The 22,733-nt window shown below is 46.8% G+C and overlaps 1 protein-coding gene across 1 annotated transcript in view; it reads left to right on the top strand.

The window, feature by feature from the left end:
• The first annotated feature begins 336 nt into the window (after positions 1 to 336).
• The window catches only part of MAP3K2 (mitogen-activated protein kinase kinase kinase 2), a 117,973-nt gene continuing 95,576 nt past the window's right edge, over positions 337 to 22,733 (top strand). Inside the window, exon 1 of the mRNA XM_029069918.2 lies at positions 337 to 522. The gene's annotated coding sequence lies outside the window, so the exon portion shown is untranslated. The remainder of the gene's footprint in view (positions 523 to 22,733) is intronic.

Below are 22,733 nucleotides of genomic sequence, written 5' to 3'. Positions count from 1 at the left end.
CTTAGCCCAGTGCTCTGCACATAGTAAGCGCTCAATCAATATGAATGAATGAATGAATGAATGAATGAATGAATGAATGAATGAATGAATGTGAGGAGGGCAGGGCAGGGGTGAGTCCCGGCAGCCTCTTCGCCGCCGTCGGGGCCGTCGGGGCCGCGGCCTCCCGTGCGCAGGCGCCGACTCCCCCTCCTCCTCCCCCCCCTCCCTCCTCCCCCCTCGGCCTCCGCGCGCCTGCGCGCTGGCGAGGGGCGGGGGGGCGGCGGGGGCGCGTGCGCCGTCCGGCCGGGCCCCGCCCCTCCTCCCCGCGGCGGCGCGCGCCGGGGCTCCTGCGTCACGGGTGTGATGACGTTGCGCGGCGGCCCCTACGTCAGAGGCCCGGCTGAGGAGAGCGGGGGAGGGGCGGCCGACGAGGAGAATCTGGACGAGGAGAAGGCGGCGGTGGGTCGGGCCGGGCCGGGCCCCCGCCACCGCCATCGCCCCGGACACCGAGGCCGAGGACACTCCGCCCTCCGGGAGACGCAGGTACCGCACGCCGCTCCGCGCCGGGGGCGCTCCCGGGGGTGGGGGTGTGTGTGTGTGTGTGTGTGTGTGTGTGTCCGTGTCCGTGCGCGGGTCCGGGCCAGTCCTTGGGGGTCCGTGTGTGTGTGCGTGCGTGCGTGCGCGCGCGCCTCTGTGTCCGTCTGTCTCCTGGTGTGTCGGGGTGTGGGTCTGCGTGCCGTGTCCTTGTGTCTCCTTGTGTGTCGGGGTGCGTGTGTGTGTCTCTCCTTGTGTGTCTCCGTGTTTGTGTGTGTGAGTGGTGTTGGGGGTGGGAGGGAAGCGAAAGAGGAGCGCTGTGTGTGTGTGTGTGTGTGGGTGGGTGTGGGTGTGGGTGGGTGGGTCGGGTGGAGGGGGGATGTGCCAACCGGGCCCCTGCCCCAGGGCAGACGAGCGCCCAGATTTTTGTGGGGATCGATGGATCGATGGATGGATCGATGTCTGGTCCGTCCGTCCGTCCGTCCGTCCGTCCCGAGGCCTCCGCGTATCGAGGGGCCGCCGCTCTGGGAAGCTTTGACCGCCTGCCAAGCGCTGTGCCCCACGCTGGGGCACATGCAGCCGAGAATCGCCCCCCGTCCCCCGGGCATTCAAATAATGTTGGTATTTGTTCAGCGCTTACTCTGTGCCGACCACTGTTCTCCGCGCTGGGGGAGACACGGGGGAATCAGGGTGTCCCACGTGGGGCGCACAGGCTTCATCCCCATTTGACAGATGAGGGGACTGAGGCCCAGAGAAGTGAAGGGACTCGCCCACAGTCACACGGCAGACAAGTGGCCACCCGCCGCTCCCGGCTCCCGATGGGGTGAGGGGGTCGGGGGGCAGACACCACCCCGACCCCCACCCCCGACAGACAGCAGAGGAAAAGGCCCTGTGCAGGGCCCGAGCTCACTGGGGAGGTCAGCAAGCCTCCCCTCCCCTCCAAAAAGGCAGCCTCGGGGTCCACTTCGTCACCAGACTTCAAGTTGGAGCCCGCTGCAAAAGCGGAAAAAGAAATAAAAACTAGAATGCGTGGTCTCTGGGTGGGAAGCCCTCCAAAATAATAATAATGTTGGTATTTAAGCGTTTACTGTGTGCAGAGCACTGTTCCAAGCGCCGGGGTGGACGCCGGGTCATCGGGTCGTCCCACGTGAGGCTCGCCGTCTTCATCCCCATTTGACAGGTGAGGTCACTGAGGCACCGGGAAGTGAAGTGACTGGCCCACAGTCACGCGGCTGACAGGTGACGGAGCCGGGATTCGAACCCGTGACCTCGGGCTCCCAAGCCCGGGCTCTTGCCGCTGAGCCACGCTGCTTCTCTGAGAGACCATTTGCGGGCTTTTGGGAGAAAGGTGCTCAATTTCCTCGTCGAAGGGTTCAGCCTAATGGCCCGACGCTTATCTGGGCCGGTCTGGGTCGGTGAGCCTGCTGCCAGTTTTGGCTAAGATTTCCTTTTCCTTTTAAGCCATAAGGAAGTATTCATCGTGTACCGCGGGTCCGGGGCCTTGCGAGAAGTGACCTTTCGTAGGGAGTTGGTTTCTTCCAAGCGTCCTGCCCGTCTGTTTTGCAAGTTAGACCGGCCAAGGTTTTGACTTGGGCATGGGTCATTTTTTAAAGGGTTCTCCATTAACACTCATCGCCCTCTCACCCCCTCCTGAATGTCCAGCTTTTCTTGAGAGAGGAGAGGATGGTGATGGTGGTGGTGGTGGTGGGGAGCCGGTTGGCAATGGTTGAATGGAAAAAAAAAAAGATCGATTTCCTCTTTTCAAAAAAAGGGATGTGTGCTTAATGGAAAGAACTCTTCCCTGTAAAACACGACAGGTTTTCCCTTTGCAGTTTACTTGTCCAGGTCCCCTCAGAATCCGTGCTTGGTGGCGATTTCTTCATTGCTAAATTCTTTACTAGAAATGTGGCAACGTCTTTGCATTTACATATTATATTTAGTGCAATGTTTCTGGATGGCCGTATGCCTCGACACATCGGGTCGGAGATACTGCAGAGTTACTTCCTGTGAAGTGTAGATTTTTTTTTTTCTTCTCTAAACAACTGCTTCTGAGAAAAATAAGGGACTGGTAACATTTGACAGAAGAGAAGCGACTTTAAGGAATGCTTAGCCCTCTTTTCACCTGGATGAGCGATAAAGACCGTGTGTAGTTAATTTTGAGTAAATAATAATAATAACGTTGGTATTTGTTAAGCGCTTTACTATGTGCAGAGCACCGTTCTGAGCACCGGGGTAGATACAGGGTCATCAGGTTGTCCCACGTGAGACTCACGGTTAATCCCCATTTTACAGATGAGGGAACTGAGGCACAGAGAAGTGAAGTGACTTGCCCACAGTCACACAGCTGACGAGTGCCGTGCCTTAGCTGTGACCGCCGAGCGCCTCTGATTTTGGAATGTCTGGATGGCAAGAATCAGATGAAGGGGCAGGCAGATGTTTCAGAGATTGATTTATGCTAGGTTAAGATGTCCCAGTTCAGTCAAGTCTTGTAAATATTGTTTTTAAAATAACATTGCTGGCGGATTGTGTGATCTCAAAATTGTTTACTTGGACTGTAGAGACTTTTGGTGAAAAGAAGCATTTGTGTTGCAAGGCTTGACAACTTCTTTGAGACCCCTCCCCCCATAAAGTAATAATAGTAACTGTGGTATTTCTGAGCGCTTACTCTGTTATTGCTATCGTTCTCGTCGGTCCGTCTCCCCCGATTAGACCGTGAGCCCGTCAAAGGGCAGGGACCGTCTCTATCTGTTACTGATTTGTCCATTCCAAGCGCTTAGTACAGTGCTCTGCACATAGTAAGCGCTCAATAAATACTATTGAATGAATGAATGAATGCCAGGCACCATACTAAGTGCTGGGGTAGATTCGAGCAAATCAGGTTGGACACGGTGCCTGACCTACACTGGCGTTACCGTCTCAATCCCCATTTTACAGATGAGGGAACTGAGGCACAGAGAAGTGAAGTGACTTGTTCAAGGTCGCACAGCAGACGAGTGGCCGAGCCGGGATCGGAACCCAGGTCCTCTGGTTCCCGGGTCCCGGCTCTATCCACTAGGCGACACTGCATTCAGAAACTACGAATGCTTAATAAATCTGAGGGAGATCTAAAGAGTGGGTATCTACAGGTAACCGGAGATAGAGCTAATTGGTTTGGTATGGTGTCAGATTTTGTCACCTGCCATCCACCTTTCAAAATAAACGTTTCTTCAAGGCATTGATAAGGAACCATTATTTACAGAAAAATGGAAATCTCAGGCATTGGGGAATTAAGCTGTTCGAACTTGTGACACCTGAGTATATGATTCCGTTCTGTTTAGTAAACCTAGTCTGGAGCCCGTTTTGGGGCAGGGATGGTCTCTCTCTGTTGCCAAATTGTCCATTCCCAGTGTTTTAGTACAGTGCTCTGCACATAATGAGCACTCAATCAATACTATTGAATAAATGAGTGATTTGTGGGTTGAAAATATAAAATTCCTCCATTTTAAGGTACCTGTATTCTCTTAAACTGGCTCTAGAGAGCTCTCGTAGTATTTCTTACCTAATGTGTTTACTGTTAATTTTTTAACCTGTCACCTAGCACACTTAATAGAAATATGCCACTGATAATTTTGATATCTGTTAAATGTTTACGATCTGTCAAGCACTGTGCTAAGCTCTGGGGTAGATAAGGTGCAATCGGAAGTAGATATAATTGGAAGAGACCCAGTCCTCACATTCTAAACAGAAGAGAGGACTGGTATTGGAACCCCATTTTACAGGTGAGGAAGCCAAGGCCCAAACAAGTTGAATGACATGCCCAAGGTCGCAGCGGGCAAGTGGCAGAGTTGGGATTAAAGCCCAGGACCCCTGACTGAGTGGTCTGACCTCCTCTCTTCTGCTGCTTTGGTTTTGGAGCTTGATGGTAATTGTGGTATTTGTTAAGCACCTACTCTGTGCCAGGCACTGTACTAAACGCTGGGGTAGATTCCAGGTGATTGGGTTGGACACGGTCCCTGTCCCAGATGGGGCTCACAGGCCCAATCCCCATTTGACAGACCAGTTTAACCGGGTCAAAAGTGAAGTGACATGCCCAGGGTAAGGCGGCAGACAAGCGACGGAATGAGGACTAGAACCCTGGTCCTTCTGACTCCCAGGCCGGAGCTCTATCCACCAGGCTGAGCAGGTGTCTTATCCCCATTTTACAGATAGATTAAGATCACAGAGAGAGCCTGCCTTTTACATGAATACAGAGAGAGAACCTGACCATTTATCACCCTGAAACATCTTTTGATATTTTCTTCAAAGCTTGAAAGAATATTAAAAAAAAAAAAAAGCCACAACCAACAAAAAAACAAAACAACCACAAGCATGGTCATTTTTAAATGTGGAGGTTTAGAAGCACCTGCCTTAGAATTGTGTTTGCTATTATTATGCCGAGAAAGATAGTCTAGTCTTTGCAATTTTAGGATATGTCAACTTGTAATGATATTAAAAGAACCTTCCCGTAAAAGCTTTATGTTTCTTCTTATAATATTTACTCTTATGATAGCCAGTGATATCCTTTATACGGCGACTCTTATTAGGTATTGCCTAGGCTCTTAAGGCTTTTCACACTTCTGAAACACTTGGGGTGTTATGTGAAAATCGATGGTTCTTTTTTAGCACGTGTAATTTTAAGACTATTAAAATTTAACACTTTTTATATAGCCATAAAAGTTACATTTTGAAAAATATTAAAAGGTAATTTACAGTATCATTTTTCTCTATTCCCAGCCTGACAATTTTCACTCAGTTTATAGCCGATTTAGCGCCATAGAGCTTTATGCAATCTGAGGATGTGGTAATTGCATTATTTATCATTATTTATTAGCCTGAGTCCAGAATTTGACCCTTTTTCTAACGGAAAAACCCAACCGATAGTGCATTTAATTTTAAGAGTCTCTATATAGGGCACTTCTGAATATTTCATTTATGAAAATACATGAATGCAGCATGGAAGCAGCTGGGGAAGCAGCGTGGCTCAGTGGAAAGAACACAGGCTTGGGAGTCAGAGGTCATGGGTTCAAATTCTGCCTCTGCCACTTGTCTGCTGTGTGACTGTGGGCAAGTCACTTAATAATAATGTTGGTATTTGTTAAGCGCTTACTATGTGCCGAGCACTGTTCTAAGCGCTGGGGTAATAATAATGTTGGTATTTGTTAAGCGCTTACTATGTGCCGAGCACTGTTCTAAGCGCTGGGGTAATAATAATAATGTTGGTATTTGTTAAGCGCTTACTATGTGCCGAGCACTGTTCTAAGCGCTGGGGTAGACATGGGAATCTGGTTGTCCCACGTGGGGCTCACAGTCTTAATCCCCATTTTACAGATGAGGGAACTGAGGCACAGAGAAGTGAAGTGACTTGCCCACAGTCACACAGCCGACAAGTGGCAGAGCTGGGATTCGAACTCATGAGCCCTGACTCCAAAGCCCGTGCTCTTTCCACTGAGCCACGCTGCTTCTCCTGAGCCACGCTGCTTCTCCTGTGCCTCAGTGACCTCATCTCTAAAATGGGGATGAAGACTGTGAGCCTCACATGGGACAACCTGATGACCCTGTATCTCCCCCAGCGCTTAGAACAGTGCTCTGCACATAGAGCTTAACCAATGCCACCATTGTTGTTATTACTATGAATGAGATGTAGTCTAATGCTGGTTCCTTGCCTCTAATAGTTTTGTTTTTTGGGTTTTTGTTGGGCGTCGTGGAAAATGTGGTAGGGGATGATGCCTTGCTGTGTGTGCAAATTACTGTTCAGTTGCATTTTTAGGTATCTATGGTGTGACTTATTTGCCACACAAAAATTCATTGTATTTTTATTATCAGGTGTAGGAGCTCAAATAAAGAAGAAATTCGACAGCTAAAGTTGTCTTTATGTGACAGGAGAAATCAAAGGATTCTCTATTAGGATGTGAATTCCAGATTAGGACATGGTGTGATGAGATTGGACTAAGGCTTTGCAGAACGGAAGCTTGATAATATTTCCAGTATATTCCAAGATAGAAATGAACTGGCTTTTCCCCAGGATTTCTAATCGGGGTCACTTAGTAGGAATACTGCAGTTAATTGTAATTACTCGGATGAGGCTATCAATCCCTAGATTTAAATGTCTTGTTAATCACCCTCTTTTTTTCCCAATACCCATTGGACCTGTTGGAGGCTTGGCCGGGTTTTGAGGTTGGGGGGGAGCTTCTAGAGAAGCAGCGTGGCTCAGTGGAAAGAGCCTGGGCCTGGGAGCCAGAGGTCATGGGTTCGACTCCCGGCTCTGCCACCTGTCAGCTGTATGACTGTGGGCAATTCACTTACCTTCTCTGTGCCTCAGTTCCCTCATCTGTAAAATGGGGATGAAGACTGTGAGCCTCACATGGGACAACCTGATTACCCTGTATCTACCCCAGCGCTTAGAACAGCGCTCTGCACATAGTAAGCGCTTAACAAATACCAACATTATTATTATTAGTCACAGTTCACTGAAACGTTCATTTGGAAATGCTTAAAAATTCACTTAAACGTCTGTGGATGTTGGCTCGTCTATTTTAAGAGGAGAATTTACTCACATAATTGCCCCACTATTTTATACAAGCTTTGTTACGCTGCAGCATGGGTGGGGCAGTGGGGCTGTGGCTAGAATAAGTCAAATAATAATAATGTTATGTGTTAAGCACTCACTGTGTGCAAGGCACTGTACTAAGCATTGGGGAGGATACAAGCAGATCAGGTTGGACACAGTCCCTGTCCCACATGGGGCTCAGCGTCTCGATCCCCATTTTAGAGATGAGATACCTGAGGTCCAGGGAAGTGAAGTGACTTGGCCGAGGTCACACAGCAGACAAGTGGCAGAGCTGGAATTAAAACCCATGACCTTCTGACTCCCAGGCCTGTGCTCTGTCCACTACGCTTTAGGAACAACCCCGCTGTCCCACCCCTATTGCTAGGCTAAGTCAGGTAATCAGGAGAGGAAGAAAGGATGGGCAGAAGAGGAGGAAGGTAAAAAGGCATTTGACACTACGTCTCTCCTATTGAATTCTCCCAAGTTCCGCACTCAGTCAATCAGTCGATGGTATTTATTAAGCACCTGTCCGTGCTAAGCACAGAACTAGATGCTTGGGAGAGGACTCAAAGAAGGAATTCCCCCCGCCCCGGCCTGCTGTGTTGATGCTATCTCATCCTCTGGTGCACGCTGCTCTCGTTGCTTGTAATTATGTAGTATAAAAAGTAATCTTTCATTTCAGTCAGTCAGTCAATCAATGGTGTTTATTGAGTGCCTATTGTGTGCAGACCACTGTACTAAGCACTTGGGAGAGTTATAATAATAATTGTGGTATTTTAAGCACTTGCTATGTGTCACACACCCTTCTAAGCTGCAGGGTAGATACAAAGTGATCATGTCGGACACAGTCCCTGACCCACGTGGGGCTCGTAGTCTAAATAGGAAGAGGAACGGGGTTTGAATCTCCATTTTACGGATGAATAAAGTGAGACAAAGAGAAGTTGAGTGACCTGCCCAAGGTCACACAGGCAAGTGGCAGAGTTGGGATTAAAACCAAGGCCTTCTGACTCTCAGGTCACACTGATTCCCTACAGTACCCTACCACAGAGTTGGTAGACATGTCTTCTGCCCATAAGGAGCTTACAATCTCGAGGGGGAAGTGGACATATAAATAAATGATGGAGGTGTGCCTGAGTTCTGGGGGCGGGAAGAATATCCAGGGTTTGACGTGCAGATCCAAATGCGTAGTTGATGCAGAAGGGAGTGGGGGAGGTTTTCTTTTCCTTCTCCAATTTCCTTTTAAAAAATTGGGATGGGGCAGTTATGTCAGTAAGCATGTTGATTTTTGACTCCTCTACTACTTCTGAATAATAATAATAATTATAGTATTGTCAAGCACTTGCTCTGTACTGAGTGCTGGGTGGTTCCAAGCAAATTGGGTTGGACACGGTCCCTGTCCCACATGGGGCTCATAGTCTCAGTACATATTTTACAGATGAGGCAACTGAGGCACAGAGAAGTAAAGTGACTTGCCCAAGGTCACGCAGCAGCCAAGTGGTGGAGCCGGGATTAGAACCCATGACCTTCTGAATCCCAGACCCGGGCTCTGTCCATTACGCCACGCTGCTGCATTTTAATAATTGTGGTATTTTTTAGGGGCTTACTCCGTGCCAGGCACTGGACTAAGTACTGGGGTGGATAGTCCCCCGATATATGGGTTTTGAATGAAGTCCTTTATCCTACTGTGGTTGACTAGTAATTACAAATAACTCTCAATCTACCAGTCAGCCCAAGATGGCCCCTTTGATTCAGTCCTGTATCTCTCTCTGGCTCTAAGACGTTTTCAACTGGATGGATAAGTTAAAATTGCTTATCTTATAATGGACTCGATTTGTTCACTGCAATGGGTGCCACCATTTCACCCACCTACTAATCAAACTCTGAGTCACTTCACTAGTTTCCAATTCCCACACCCAGTCCTTTCGAAAATCCTGCTACTTCCTATAAGGAATCTCTGTAGCTGAATTATCGAAGGCTGTGGTAATTCCTGAATTGTGTACTTCAGTCTTCTCACCACCTCCCAGCCGCCTGTCAGCCAGTCCATCAGTGTAGAGCAATCAATCAAACAGGGACTTGGGAGATGAGAACAGTCAACTGGGTCTTAGTAGTAGTCAAAACGGTACTGAACTAAGCGCTGGGAAAGAATACCCGGGTGGGAATTAGACCCAGACCCTGTCCCTTGAAGGGCATAGACCTGATTCCTGCCCACAGGGAGTTGATAGTCTAGTGGGGAAGATGGACGTTAAAATAAATGACAGGCAGGGGAAGCAGTGGAGTCTAAGGAGGTGGATGTCCACACCTTGGGGCTGTGGGGCAGTGAGTTGCTCAGAGAGTACGGGCCCAAGCGCACCGGCGACACCGAGGAGAGGGAGACTAGGGTGGGGAAATGAGAAGTTAGGCAGGGAGAGCTTCTTGGAGGACACGAGATTTTTAGTAGGGCTTTGAAAGTGGGAAGACTGGAGATCTGTCCTAAAGTGGGAGGGAGTTCCAGGCCAGAGGGAGGAAGTGAGCAAGAAGTCGATGGCCCCGAGATCGAGGTACAGTGAGTAGATCGGCGCTAGAGGAGCCAAGTCAGCGGGTTGGAATGTAGTGCGAGATGAGGGAGGCTAAGTAGGAAGACTGTAAGCTCACAGTGGGCAGGTAACATGTCCCTTTTGTTGAACTTTCCCAAGCGTTTAGTACAGTGTCCTTTATACAGGAAACACTCAATTGACTGACTAGGAAGGGGAGAGCTGATTGAGGGCCTTCAGTTCAATGGTAAGGAATTTGATGTGGAGATGGATGGGGAACGATCTGAGGTCTCTGAGAAGTGGGGAGACTTGCAGAATGAATTTTTTTGCGGAAAATGGTCCAGAAAGTAGACCGAAGTATGGACTGGAGCAAGGAGAGACAGGAGACAGGGAGGGCAGAGAGGAGGCAGATGCTGTAGTCGAGGCAGAATAAATATGCTCGAGTTAGTGTGGTAGCCATGCGGCCGGAAGGATGGAGATTCTGTGCGGGTAGAACCGACAAGGTTTGATGACATACCGAATATCTAGGCTGAATGAGGGGAGTCGAGTATGATGCTGAGGATTTGGACTGGTGAGGACGAGGGAGATAGAGTTAGTGTCTGCAGTCTCGGGGAGGAATTGGTTGGGGTGGGAAGATGAGGAATTCTGTTTTGGGTGTGTTTAAATTTGAGGCGTCAGCGGGACAACCAAGTAGAGGTGTCCTGAAGGCAGGAGGAGAAGCCAGTCTGTAGAGAAGGAGCAGTCAAGGCTAGAGAGGTCCATTTGGGGGTCACCCTCGTAGAGATGGCAGATGAAACTGTGGGAGCGAATGAGTTCTCCAAGGGAGCAGGTGGAGCTTGGGGCGGTGCAATTCTACTAGCCTGTAGGCAAGGACAGAATACCAAATTTCCACCCACAGGGAGCTTATATCTGGACAGAGGAGACGAGCCACAAAATATTGCTAACTTGAACGTTTAAAGTGTTCATATATTATGTGTCCTTAAGATTCCCAAATCTACCTTTCCAGCCCTGACCTATCTCTTTCTCTGCAGTCTCACGTTTCTTCCTGCCTTCAGGACATCGCTACTCGGATGTCCCACTGACGCCTCAAGTTAACCATGTCGAAAAAAGATCTCATCTTCCCACCCATACCCTGCCCTCCCCATTACTGTAGACAACACCACTCTCCTCCCTATCTCACAATCCCATAACCTTGTTGTTATCCTTGACTCATATGTCTCATTCTACCCACATAGTCTGTCACAAAATCCTGTCGGTTCTACGTCGTGTCTTATGCCATCGAGTCGTCTTCGACCCGTAGCGACACCGTGGACACATCTCTCCCAGAACGCCCCACTCTCCGTCTGCGATCGTTCTGGTAGTGAAGCCATAGAGTTTTCTTGGTCAAAATCCGGAAGCGGTTTACCATCGCCGCCTTCCGCGCCGTCAGATCGAATCTCCACCCTCGACTCTCTCCCATGCCGCTGCTGCCCAGCCTGGGTGAGTTTCAACTTGTTGCGGACGGCCTTCCACTGGCCACGCTAGGAATGGAATGGGTATGCCTCTGCTAGACTCTCCCTCCCGTCGCCGAGACTGGTAGAGTAGCGGAAACAGTCCAGGTGCGTCCCCTACCATCGTGATATCCCTAAGATCTGTCTCCTCTCCTCCATCCAAACCGCTGTCGTGCTGATCCGAGCATTTATCCTCTCCTGCCCTGATTCCTGCATCAGCCTCCTTGCTGTCTACCCTGCCTCCTGTCTCTCCCCACTCCAATTCTTGCGGCATTCTGCTGCACAGATATTTTTCTCAAAAAAAAAAAAATGCTCAATCCATGTCTCCCTACTCCTCAAGAACCCCCAGTGGTTGCCCATCCTCCACCACCACCACATCAAACAGAAACTCCTTATCGTCAACTTTTAAAACAATCAGCTCACCCCTTCCTGTTTTACCTCGCTGATTTCCTACTGCAACCCAGCCTGCACGCTTCACTCCTCCAATACCGACTTCTGCACTGTACCTCAGTCTTGTCTGTCTCACCTCTGATCCCTTGCCCAAGCCTGCGCCCGGCCTGGAACTCCCTCCCCCTCCAAATACAAGAGAACACCACTCTTCCCACCTTCGAAGCCTTACTAAAATCTCATCTCTTCCAAGAAGGCTTCCCCGACTAAACCATCGTTTCCCTACTCTCTCTTCCTTCTGTGTCATCTCTGCTCTTGGATCTGCACCCAGTAAACATTTGATATTCACCCCACCCTCAGCCCATAGCACCTAGGTTCATATCCATAATTTGTTTATATTAATGGCTGTCCCCTCCTCTAGATGGTCAGCTCCTTGTGGGCAGGGAACATGTCTACCAACTCTGTATTATACTTTTCCAAGCACTTAGAACAGTGCTCTGCACAAAGGGCTCGGTAAATACCGTGGATTGAGTGATTGATTCTCTCAAGTCCGTGCCACAGCACAATCAGTCAAGTTCCATCCATCCTTTCTAATAGCTCGTTGTGCAGTGAGGGTCATCAGCTGACTTGACTTCTGGAAAATTTAGGAGAGCTGAGCACAGATAGGGTGTAGAGAAGACTGATGGGGAGAAAGAGAAGAGACGGGTATGGTTGAGGTTCCTCTGGGTGGAAACAATGCACTGGAAGAGTCCATAAATTGGGAGGGTAAGGTTATGGTCAATGATTGGAAAGGGAGAATCAATACAGGATATTTGAGCGCTTACTGTGAGCCGAATACCGTACCGAGCTCTTGGGGGAGCGCAGGGCATAGTAACTGTTAGACATGTTTCCTGCCCGCTACGAGCTTACAATTTAGAGGACAGTCCTTGGGTGTGAAAAAGACAGAAGGATTGGAGAAGGGAATGAGAGATCACTGAAGGCTTGGAAGAGTGGTTGCAGATTGTGCAAAAATCAATAAGAAAAAGAGTAACAGCTTGCTTGGAGACGGGGATCTGCGAGCGTGGACTTTGAACGAGGATTTTTTTTTTCCATTGGTATTCTTTTATTAGTGTTTGTCTACCCAGAGACAGACCGTAACACTATATCTGTAATCCACTCCCAAAGTTTATACGCATTTTGCCTCGGCGGAAGGGTCGATGATGATATTAAAGGGTAGGTTTTTCCGATGTCCTGATGCATTCCCATTCACCTCAAGGATAGTCTTTTTTTTAAATGGTATTAGTTATGTGCTTACTGTGTGTCAAATACTGCTCTAAGCTCTGAGGGAGGTACACATTAATTAGGTTGGACACAGTCCCATTTCGTGACGCACACACTTAGAGCAGTGATTATCTTCAACCAGTTTTTTGTCCATCATCAGTGGTATTCATTGAGTGCTTACTACGTGCAGAGCACTGTACTAAGCACTTGGGAGACTACAATATAACAGAATTGATAGACATGTTCCCTGCCCAGAGTGAGCTTTCAGTCTGTGGGGAGAGACCTTAATATGAATACAGAATTTATAACATATAATTTATGTATAGGCGCCTAAGTGGTGTGGGGCGAATTTCAGATGATGGTGGTATTTGTTAAGCACTTACCACTGTTCTAAGCGCTGATAATCAGGTGAACATATTGTCTCACGATGGGCTCACAGTCTTCATGCCCATTTTATAGATGAGGGAACTGAGGCACAGAGAAGTGAAGTGACTTGCCCAAGGTCACACAGCTGACAAGTGGCAGAGGCAGGATTAGAACCCATCACCTCTGACTTCCAAGCCTGGGCTCGTTCCACTAAGCTGCTTCAGATGCCCACAGGGCACAGATCCAGTGTGTGGATGACGTAGAAGAGAGGGAGCACTGGCAAGAGACTATTTCATGACATGTAGCTTTTGAGAATTGAGGCATCTTGTACCTGATGAAGTTTTTTCCTTTTTTGAAAGTCGATTGAGACCCGCTGGGCTGACTCTCCCCCCCCAGACTGAAAGCTTCTTGTAGGTAGGGAACATGCCTACTAACTCTGTTATCTTGTCTTCTCCCCAGTGCTCTGCACGCAGGACAGTGCTCCGCACACAGAAAGCACTCAATAAGTATGATTGAAAAATGGCGATCCCCAATTTTGGGGAAGAGAAGGTGCTCAATCTGTGAAGTTTCTTCCATCAGCCTGACTCAACTTTATGACATTTATCATTTCAAAAGTGATGCGATCATATCATAACAAAAAAGAGGCCACCGAGGGCGATTTTGACCATAAAAATCCCCCCTTGTGTTCTTATCATGATGTAAGCCTTGCGTACACATATTTTCCAGGAGCTGAGGCATTTCATTCCCTGCTCTTTTTTTGTGTCACAGTGGGGTGGGGTGGTGTGGGTGAGGACCCTTTTCATCCATTCATTCAGTCGTATTTATTGAGCACTTGCTGTGTGTCGAGCACTGTACTAACTGCTTGGAAAGTACAATTCAGCAACAGATAGAGACAGTCCCTGCCCACAACGGGCTTACAGTCTAGAAGAGGGGAGACAGACATCAAAACAAAGAGGCATCAGTAGCATCATTATAATTGAATAGAATTATAGATATAAGCACATCCTTAATAAAAAATAAATAGAATTACAATTATAAATGTGTACATATATACACAAGTGTTGTGGGGATGGGGAGTAGAGCAGCGGGAGCGGGCCGGGGTGAGGGGGAGCAGAGGAAAAGGGGGGCTTAGTCTGGGAATGGCTTCCTGGAAGAGGTGAGCTTTCAGTAGGGCTTTAAGGGGGGGAAGTGGGCTAGTTTGGCAGAGAAACCCTTTTCCCCACCCCACTCAGCAACAGTTGCAGTAATAGGAGACTGAGACCCACCCTGAGGACAGAGATTTTGAGTAAGAGACAAGGGAGAAGCAGTTGGTTTTTGGCTCGTGCCTCTTGGGTGTCTCTTGTCCATCTCCCCCACCGTGGCTCAGTGGAGAGATTACGGACTTAGGAGTCAGAGGTCATGGGTTATAATCCTGGCTCCGTCACCTGTCAGCTGGGTGACTTCGGGCAAGTCACTTAACTTCTCGGTGCCTCAGTGACCTCATCTGTACAATGGGGATTAAGACTCTGGGCCTCACGTGGGACAACCCGATTACCCTATACCTATCCCAGTGCTTAGAACAGTGTTCAGCACATAGTAAGCGCTTAACAAATGCCATCGTTATTATTATTATTATCTCCTGTTGCCCCTCTGTGGACTGCCAATTCTGTCTGTCTCATCCAGTGGCCTTGTGGGCTGAACATCACAATCAATCAATAGTACTTATTGAGTGCTTATGGGGTGCAGAGCACTGTACTAAACTCTTGGGGAGCAGCGTGGCCTAGTGGCTAGAGCATGGGTCTGGGAGTCAGAAGGACCTGGCTTCTAATCCCGGCCCTGCCACTTGTCTGCTGTGTGACTGTGGACAAGTCACTTTACTTCTCTGTGTCTACCTCAGCTGTAAACTGGGGATTACGATTTGCTTGTATCTACCCCAGCGCTTAAAATAGTGCCTAGCACATGCTAAGTGCTTGAATGCCACAATTATTATTATTATTTTATCATTGTTAGACACGGCCCCCACCCTCATAGCTCACAGATTACTGGGAGAGTACAACAGAGTAGGTCGACGTGATTCCTCCTCTCAAGGAAGGAGTGGACGATCTACTCTGAAAAGAGCACTGTTCAAAGACCTTGGGAGAGTACAGTAATTACTACACGTGATCCCAGCCCTCCAGGAGCTGGGAGTCTACAGTGTTCTGAGCACTTTTTTCACGGTAATTGTTGAGGGCTGACTTCGTGCCGGGCACTATTCCAAGCGCTGGGGTAGATCCAAGGTCGTCAGGTTGGACATAATCCATGTCCCACGTGGGGTTGTCTTAATCCTCATTTTACAGGTAACTGAGACACGGAGAATTGAAGTGACTTGCCCAAGGTCACACACAGCGGGCAGCCGGCAGAGCCGGGATTGGGACCCAGGTCCTTCTGACTCCCAGGCCTGTGCGTTATCCGTTAGGCTACACTGCTACAGCAGAGTTAGACAGAATCCCTGCCCATGAGGAGTTTACAGTCTGCTGTGCACTGAGCGCTTGGGAGAGTTACAGTAGAGTTAGTAGGCGAAATCCCTGCCCTCAAGGAGCTGGTGGTCTGTTGTGTGCACAGCACTGTACTAAGCACTTGGGAGAGTTCAGTAGAGTTAGTAGATGTGGACACCCCCACCCTCCAAGGAGCTTACAGTCTTGTGAAGGAGACAGACATTAAAATAAATTAGAGTGAGGGGAAGCACCAGGGTAAGAGGAGATGGACAGTAGCACTACAGTTTCCAGCATTACTGCAGACAAGTTAAGCATATTATTGAAATCTATATTATTATTATTATTATGGTATTTATTAAGTGCTTACTATGTGCCAAACAGTGTTTTAAGCGCTGGGGCAGATACAGGGTAAAGAGTTTGTCCCACGTAGGGCTCCCAGTCTTCATCCCCATTTTATAGATGAAGTAACTGAGGCACAGGGAAGTTAAGTGGCTTGCCCAAGGTCACACAGCAGACAAATGGAGGAGCCGGGATTAGAACTCACGCCCTCTGACTCCTAAGCCACGCTGCTTCTCATACGTTGTATGAAATCTAGATGAATGTAAAATATGTATCTAACAAAACAATGAGGAATGTCAGGTAGAGGAGAAAAGAAGACATGGTAAAGAAGCAGTATGGCCTGGTGAATAGAGCACGGGCCTGGAAATCAGAAGCACTGGATTCTAATCTCAGTTCTGCCCCTCATCTGCTGTGTGACCTTGGGCAAGTCATTTCACTTCTCTGGGCCTCAGTTACCTCGACTGGAAAATGGGGATCAAGACTGGGAGCCCCATGTGGGACAAGGACCGTGTCCAACCTGAGTAACTTGTATCTCTCCCCAGTGCTTCCTACAGTGCCTGTCACATAGTAAGCCCTTAGCAAATAACATAAAAAAAAAGGTAATGTGGAGTGGCCCCAGGGGATTGACTCGCTTTCCCTTCTGTGCCGTCTAATCTGACCTTTGGATGGTTGATACTTGCCCCACCCCCACAGCACTTATGTACATATTTTTAAATTATATATTATAAATTGCTTATTCATATTAATGTCTTTCTCCCCCTCTAGACTGTAAGCTCTTCAGGGAATGTGTCTGCTAAATCTCTTGTGTGGTACTCTCCCAAATGCTTAGTACGGTGATGTGTACATAGTAAACCTTTAGGTGACAAGCAACAGCCTCTTGGTATTAGGTGGGAGGGTGATTGAAGGTTTGTACCCTTTGTCATTTAAGTTGTTGTGGAGCAGTATGATAATGCTTTTTTACATCGCTCTCTGTCTTGGTGGTATAAAATTGCCTTCCAAAAAAGGAATGAGGATACCTTTCATAATTATACAATGAATAATAACGATCCCTCTTAAAATTAGAAACTACAGGCATCTAGTGGAAATGACAGTTTACATCTTCCACAAGAGGTTCGTTTTTTTAAACTGTAACATCCGTCCAGTAGTCCACTCAATAGAATGGCTTCGGGTATGGGGATTTGACTTCATTGATCTCACAGTCCCTTTAGCAAAAGTGAATTTCTAAGCCCAAATTAGCATGAAGGGTGGTTTGGGTTTGGAGAAATGTGACCTGATTTTAAAATCTGCTTGCAATAAACCAGCTTTTCATGTCCAGGTAGAATGATCAAAAATGTTAAACACAACTGGGGAGATAACTGAGAGCCTCTATTCCTCTACACAGCGAGACTCTCAGAAAACAAAATGAAATGTTTGACTTTCCTTTGATTTTTTTCAGAAAATTCCATTTTTCTCTACATAGGGATTTGTTAAGCAAAAGAGAATTATTTAAATTCTTTAGAATGGCATAAATGGGCTTTTACCCCAGAGGAGTCGATTACGGACAGAGCGTCGTAATGATGCTTAGCTATTTCTGTTCGGCGGGTTATGAAATAGCTGGCCTTTTCGTTGGTTAGAACAAAATTGGCTTTGAAATTTCTAGAAAGAAACATTATTGTGTACTTGTTCTTTTGCCCTCTCCCTAATGCTTTATATAGTCTCGGCGCACACTAAGCCTTCCATAAATACTATTGATTAATCTGGGCATTTATTGACCTGGAATTGGATTTGGTGTTCTAATCTGTTACACTTTAGTTTGCATTAGTAGAATGAGTAAGAGCTTATTAGATTCAAGTTTTAGTTGGGTTTTTAAATTGCTTTTGTAGTTTAATTATTCCTTTGTGCTTCTGAAATGGGAGAATCCGTGGCATTATGTTCTCTTCCGACTACAGAGTGAAATGCAATTTAGAATGAATACGCTGCTGCTTATGCTAGCTAGAATTCTGTGACCTGCATTAGCTAAAAATTCGGGACCCTATATTTTCATAGGTTAGAAGTTTTTTCAAGGCAATTTCATCTTTTTGAAGTAAAATCTTCACAGCACCCTGTGTGGTACTCTCAGCAAATACTATATTTGTTTTGTAGGTTGTCAGATGTCGACCGATGTCGACGTCAGATGTCGACCGATGCCTGTGTTGAAAAATTTCAGTGAAGGATATGTTTTTAAATTAAGTTTATTGTCTAACTGCGCTACTTAGCCGATGCAGGGATTTGGGCAACTAACTTATGTGGGACCAGATTTTGTCCCTTTCCATCATTTTGTTTCAGACATCGAAATTTGGTATCAATTGAAACCTTTGTGAGGTTTAATAATAATAATAATAATGCTGGTATTTAAGCGCTTACTATGTGCCAAGCACTTAAGATTTACTTAAGCCTGTGGATTTTACTGGAATTTATTGGATCGTTTTTTCCTCAATGAGGCTACAGAGAGATAGTGTTCATAATGGACACACAGTCAGGTGACAGATCAAGAGAGGCTGAAGTGTTGATACTCCCTCCCCCCACCCCCGACAAGTAAAGCAACAGAAATGTTTCATAGGTTTTGCTCATTTTTCATTATTAGTTGATTTTTTTTAAAAAGACGTGGCTTCTAAAATGGTGTCAGAGGCAACTTTTCTAAGTGAACGTCTGTATTGACTACTATGACCTTTGCTGCATTTTGTGACCTTTGGGGGTGCCCCTGATATTTATTGCCTAGAGCAGGCATTTGTCCATCAGTCATTACTTTGTAGCCTCACGAGTTCATTTGCAATTGTGTGAAGGGTCGACACTACCACAGGTTGGTGGAATTTAGGAACAGCTTAACTCTGAGCTCAAAGCACTGAAATTATTTGGCCATGTTTGAGTTTTCACAGTGATGTTTGTTTTTGAAAATTCCATTTTTGTCTGCATAAGGATTTGTTAAGCAAAAAAATTACTTAAAATGTTGGAGTGGAAAGACAGCTTTACCTATTTCCCCAAACATTTCAATGTCATGAAGTCATTTCTCCTTCTGCCCAGCACTGCTCATTGGTAGTCAAGGTAGTAAAAATTTTCTGTTTTTGAGGGAATCATTAACTCTAAGAGACCAACTAGAGCTTTGCAACAGCGTCTGTACAATTTCTACAGCTGTGGAGTGTGAGTAAATTGGTGGATGAGCGGTGATAATTATATTTGTTAAGTGGTTTCTATGTGTCAGGCCCTGTACTAAGCGCTGGGGTGGATACAAGCTGTCCCACAATGAGCGCTCACAGTCTCAATCCCCATTTTACAGATGAGGTAACCTGAGACACAGAGAAGTGAAGTGATTTGCTGAGGATCACATAGCAGACAAGTAGCAGAGCCGGAATTAGAACACAGGACCTTCTGATTCCCTGGCCCGTGCCCTATCCACGAGGCCATGCTGCTTATCAGAGTGAACGTGAGGGATGGAGGGGGCAAGAGTTAGGGATATGAGATGGTCCATCTCTAATTATTAGGGCTAATATTACAAAGGGGAATCGTCACCCAAGTCTTGAAAGCTTCTTCTTGTCTTGGAGGAAAGCTGAATCCTTGGCCGGGTGGAGCAGTGGTCAGCCCTCCTATGTTCGAATTGATTGGTCTGCTGGTGATCTGAAGTAGTGAATGCGCCTTCTTGAGTAATGACTAACTTAGTTTAGTCACTTAGAGAAGCAGCGTGGCTCAGTTGAAAGAACCGGGCTTGGGAGTCAGAGGTCATGGGTTCGAAATCCCGCTCCGGCTCTTGCCAACTGTGTGACTTTGGGCAAGTCACTTAACTTCTCTGTGCCTCAGTTCCCTCATTGGAGAAGCAGCGTGGCTCAGTGGAAAGAGCACGGGCTTTGGAGTCAGAGGTCGTGGGTTCGAATCCTGGCTCGGCCACTTGTCAGCTGTGTGACTTTGGGCAAGTCACTTCACTTCTCGGTGCCTCAGTGACCTCATCTGTAAAATGGGGATGAAGACTGTGAGCCCCACGTGGGACAACCTGATTCCCCTGTGTCTACCCCAGCGCTTAGAACAGTGCTCGTCACATAGTAAGCGCTTAACAAATACCAACATTATTATTATTATTATTATCTGAAAAATGGAGATTAAGACTCTGAGCTCCACGTGGGGCAACCTGATCACCTGGTAGCCCCCCAGCGCTTAGAACAGTGCTTTGCACATAGTAAGCGCTTAACAAATACCACCACCATTGTTATTATTATTATTAGTTCAAGAGGAAAGAGCAAATGAGCAAAAGCCCAGCGGAAAGAGCCGGGACCCGGGAGTCAGAGGACCCGGGTTCTAAGCCTGGCTCTTGCTGCTTGTCTGTTGCGTGACCTCGGGCCAGTCACTTCGCTTCTCCGTGTCTCAAGTTTACCTCTTGAATGATCTTAGTATGGACAGGGAATGTGTCTACCACCTCTGCTATATTCTACTCTACCAAGTGCTTAGTACAGTGCCCTGCATCCAATAAACACTCAATAGGTACGACCGATTGAAAATGTGATTGACTGCTGGGTGACCTTGGGCAAGTGGCTTTAATAATAATAACGTTGGTATTTGTTAAATGCTTACTATGTGCAGAGCACTGTTCTAAGCGCTGGGATATACAGGGTAATCAGGTTGTCCCACGTGAGGCTCACAGTCGATAACACCGCCCTCCCTCCTCCAAATCCTGCAATTTGAGATCACCCTGGACGCATTGTACTTTCTCAAGCGCTTAGTACCGTGCTCTGCACTCACAGTAAACGCTCAATAAATATGACTGCATGAATAAAAAAAATTGTGTATTAGGCTCTTAGTACGTACCTAGTACTGCACTAAGTGGCGGCGTAGATACAGTGCAGTCCGATGGGCCACAGGGGCTCACTAAGTCGGAGGGAGAAGAGGTAGCGAATCCCCATTTTGCAGATGAGGAAACTGAGGTGAATGGAGGGAAGTAATAATAATAATGTTGGTATTTGTTAAGTGCTTACTATGTGCAGAGCACTGTTCTAAGTGCTGGGGTAGATACAGGGTAATCTGGTTGTCCCACGTGAGGCTCACAGTCTTCATCCCCACTTTACAAATGAGGTCACTGAGGCTCGGTGAAGAGAAGTGACTTGCCCACAGTCACACAGCTGCCAAGTGGCAGATCTGGGACTCGAACCCATGCCCTCTGACTCCCAAGCCCGGCCTCTTTCCACTGAGCCACGCTACTTCTCTGGGCCTCAATTCCCTCATCTACCAACTGGGGATTAAGGCAGTGAGCCCCATGTGGAACTTGGAGTCTGTCCAACCTGATCAGCTTGTTCTACCCCAGAGCTTATTACAGTGCCTAGCAAATAGTAAGAGCTTAACAAATGCTGTAAGGAAAAAAGGTCTCACTCTAGTTCACAGAGGTACTGTACAAGCAAAGAGAAAATTTATTGTTCATATTTAAAAACAAAACAACTTGCGCCTTGATTTTTGCTCAGATATTTTGAGCGAAATACACCGTTGCCAGTGGAGACAATAGTAAATGGTCTTGAACATCGGAGGGGAAGAAAATAAATCTGTGGAGCTGAAAACATTCTCTCCATCAGCATTAGTCTTACTCGTTGAGTCCATGGCAATTGACTTTTATTGATCTTGTTAGCGTCAGACTAAGAGGACACAAACAGATGTTCACAGCTAAACAGATTCCAGATTCATCTTCAGACACGCATCCCCATCCAAATCTCATCAGAAACAAAGGGTGTTACGAGCTTATTTGGCGAACATTTACTTAGGCCTGGGCCGGGTGGACATAACACATTTTCATGGCTGTTTGAAATTGAGATATTGAGAACTAAAGTGCAGTATATCCCATGCCCAGAAGCAATTTCCACACCATAAGCTTCACAGATTGAAGTAACTTTTGGGCTCTCAGTAATTTAGGAATAGAATACATTATAACAAGCTCCTTGTAGGAGGGACTATGTCTACCAACTCTGCTGCGTTGTGCTCTCCAAAGTGCTCAGTACAGTGCTCTGCCCACGGTAAATGCTGAATCAGTTCCATTGTTAATTTTTTTTTTTTAGACCCATAAAAACTGCCAGACTTGAAGTAGAGCGGATGCTGGTTTTATTTTTCTAGCTAGTGTTTATCACCTCTCATTGGCATTTCCATCAGATTCCATACTGAGGAATGGAATGTTGACAGAGAACCATTTTGATTGTACATTGGAAAAACGGGCCAGTGGCGTAGCGCTCAACCCTCTAATTGGAGAAGCACTGGGGAAATATACTTTTTTCTTAATGGGCATGTTTCAGATATTCCAAAAAGCCCTTCTGTAGGAGGCAAAAAACAAGCAACATACTCATTTCATGTGGCCCCAGACCAAAAGCAAAAACTCTCTTTCCTGAGGTTTTCTTAGCAGTAGTTAATAGGTAAAGAAATTGGAAATGGATTATCCATTTATCTCACCTTATCTGCTAAACGTCTCCTTTTATCAGAACGTCGGAGTCATCAAAATCCTAATTGTCAGGCTGGTTTGGACCGGCCACTGGGCTCCGGTAGTGAAACCGATTGAAATAGTTGACAGTTTTTCTCTCCTGGGATCGATAATCAATAATAAAGGAACTAGTAGTCAGGAAATGTGCTGAAAGTTAATGTTAGGGAGACTTGCTATGAAGAGCCTGGAAAAAGTCATGAAATGTGCTGATATAGTAATTGCCACAAAAATACAAATTGTCAATTCTGTGGTATTTCCAGTGACAATGAATGGATCCAAAAGCCGGACAGTGAAAAAACAGGATGGAAAAAACATCGAGAAGCAGCGTGGCTTAGAGGAAAGAACATGGGCTTGGGAATCAGAGGACGTGGGTTCCACTCCTGGCTCTGCTACCCA

Source organism: Ornithorhynchus anatinus, chromosome 1 (genome assembly GCF_004115215.2).
Source record: "Ornithorhynchus anatinus isolate Pmale09 chromosome 1, mOrnAna1.pri.v4, whole genome shotgun sequence".
Classification (NCBI taxonomy): domain Eukaryota; kingdom Metazoa; phylum Chordata; class Mammalia; order Monotremata; family Ornithorhynchidae; genus Ornithorhynchus; species Ornithorhynchus anatinus.
The sequence above is the reverse complement of the archived record's forward strand: the minus strand, read 5'-3'. Positions and strand labels throughout refer to the sequence as shown.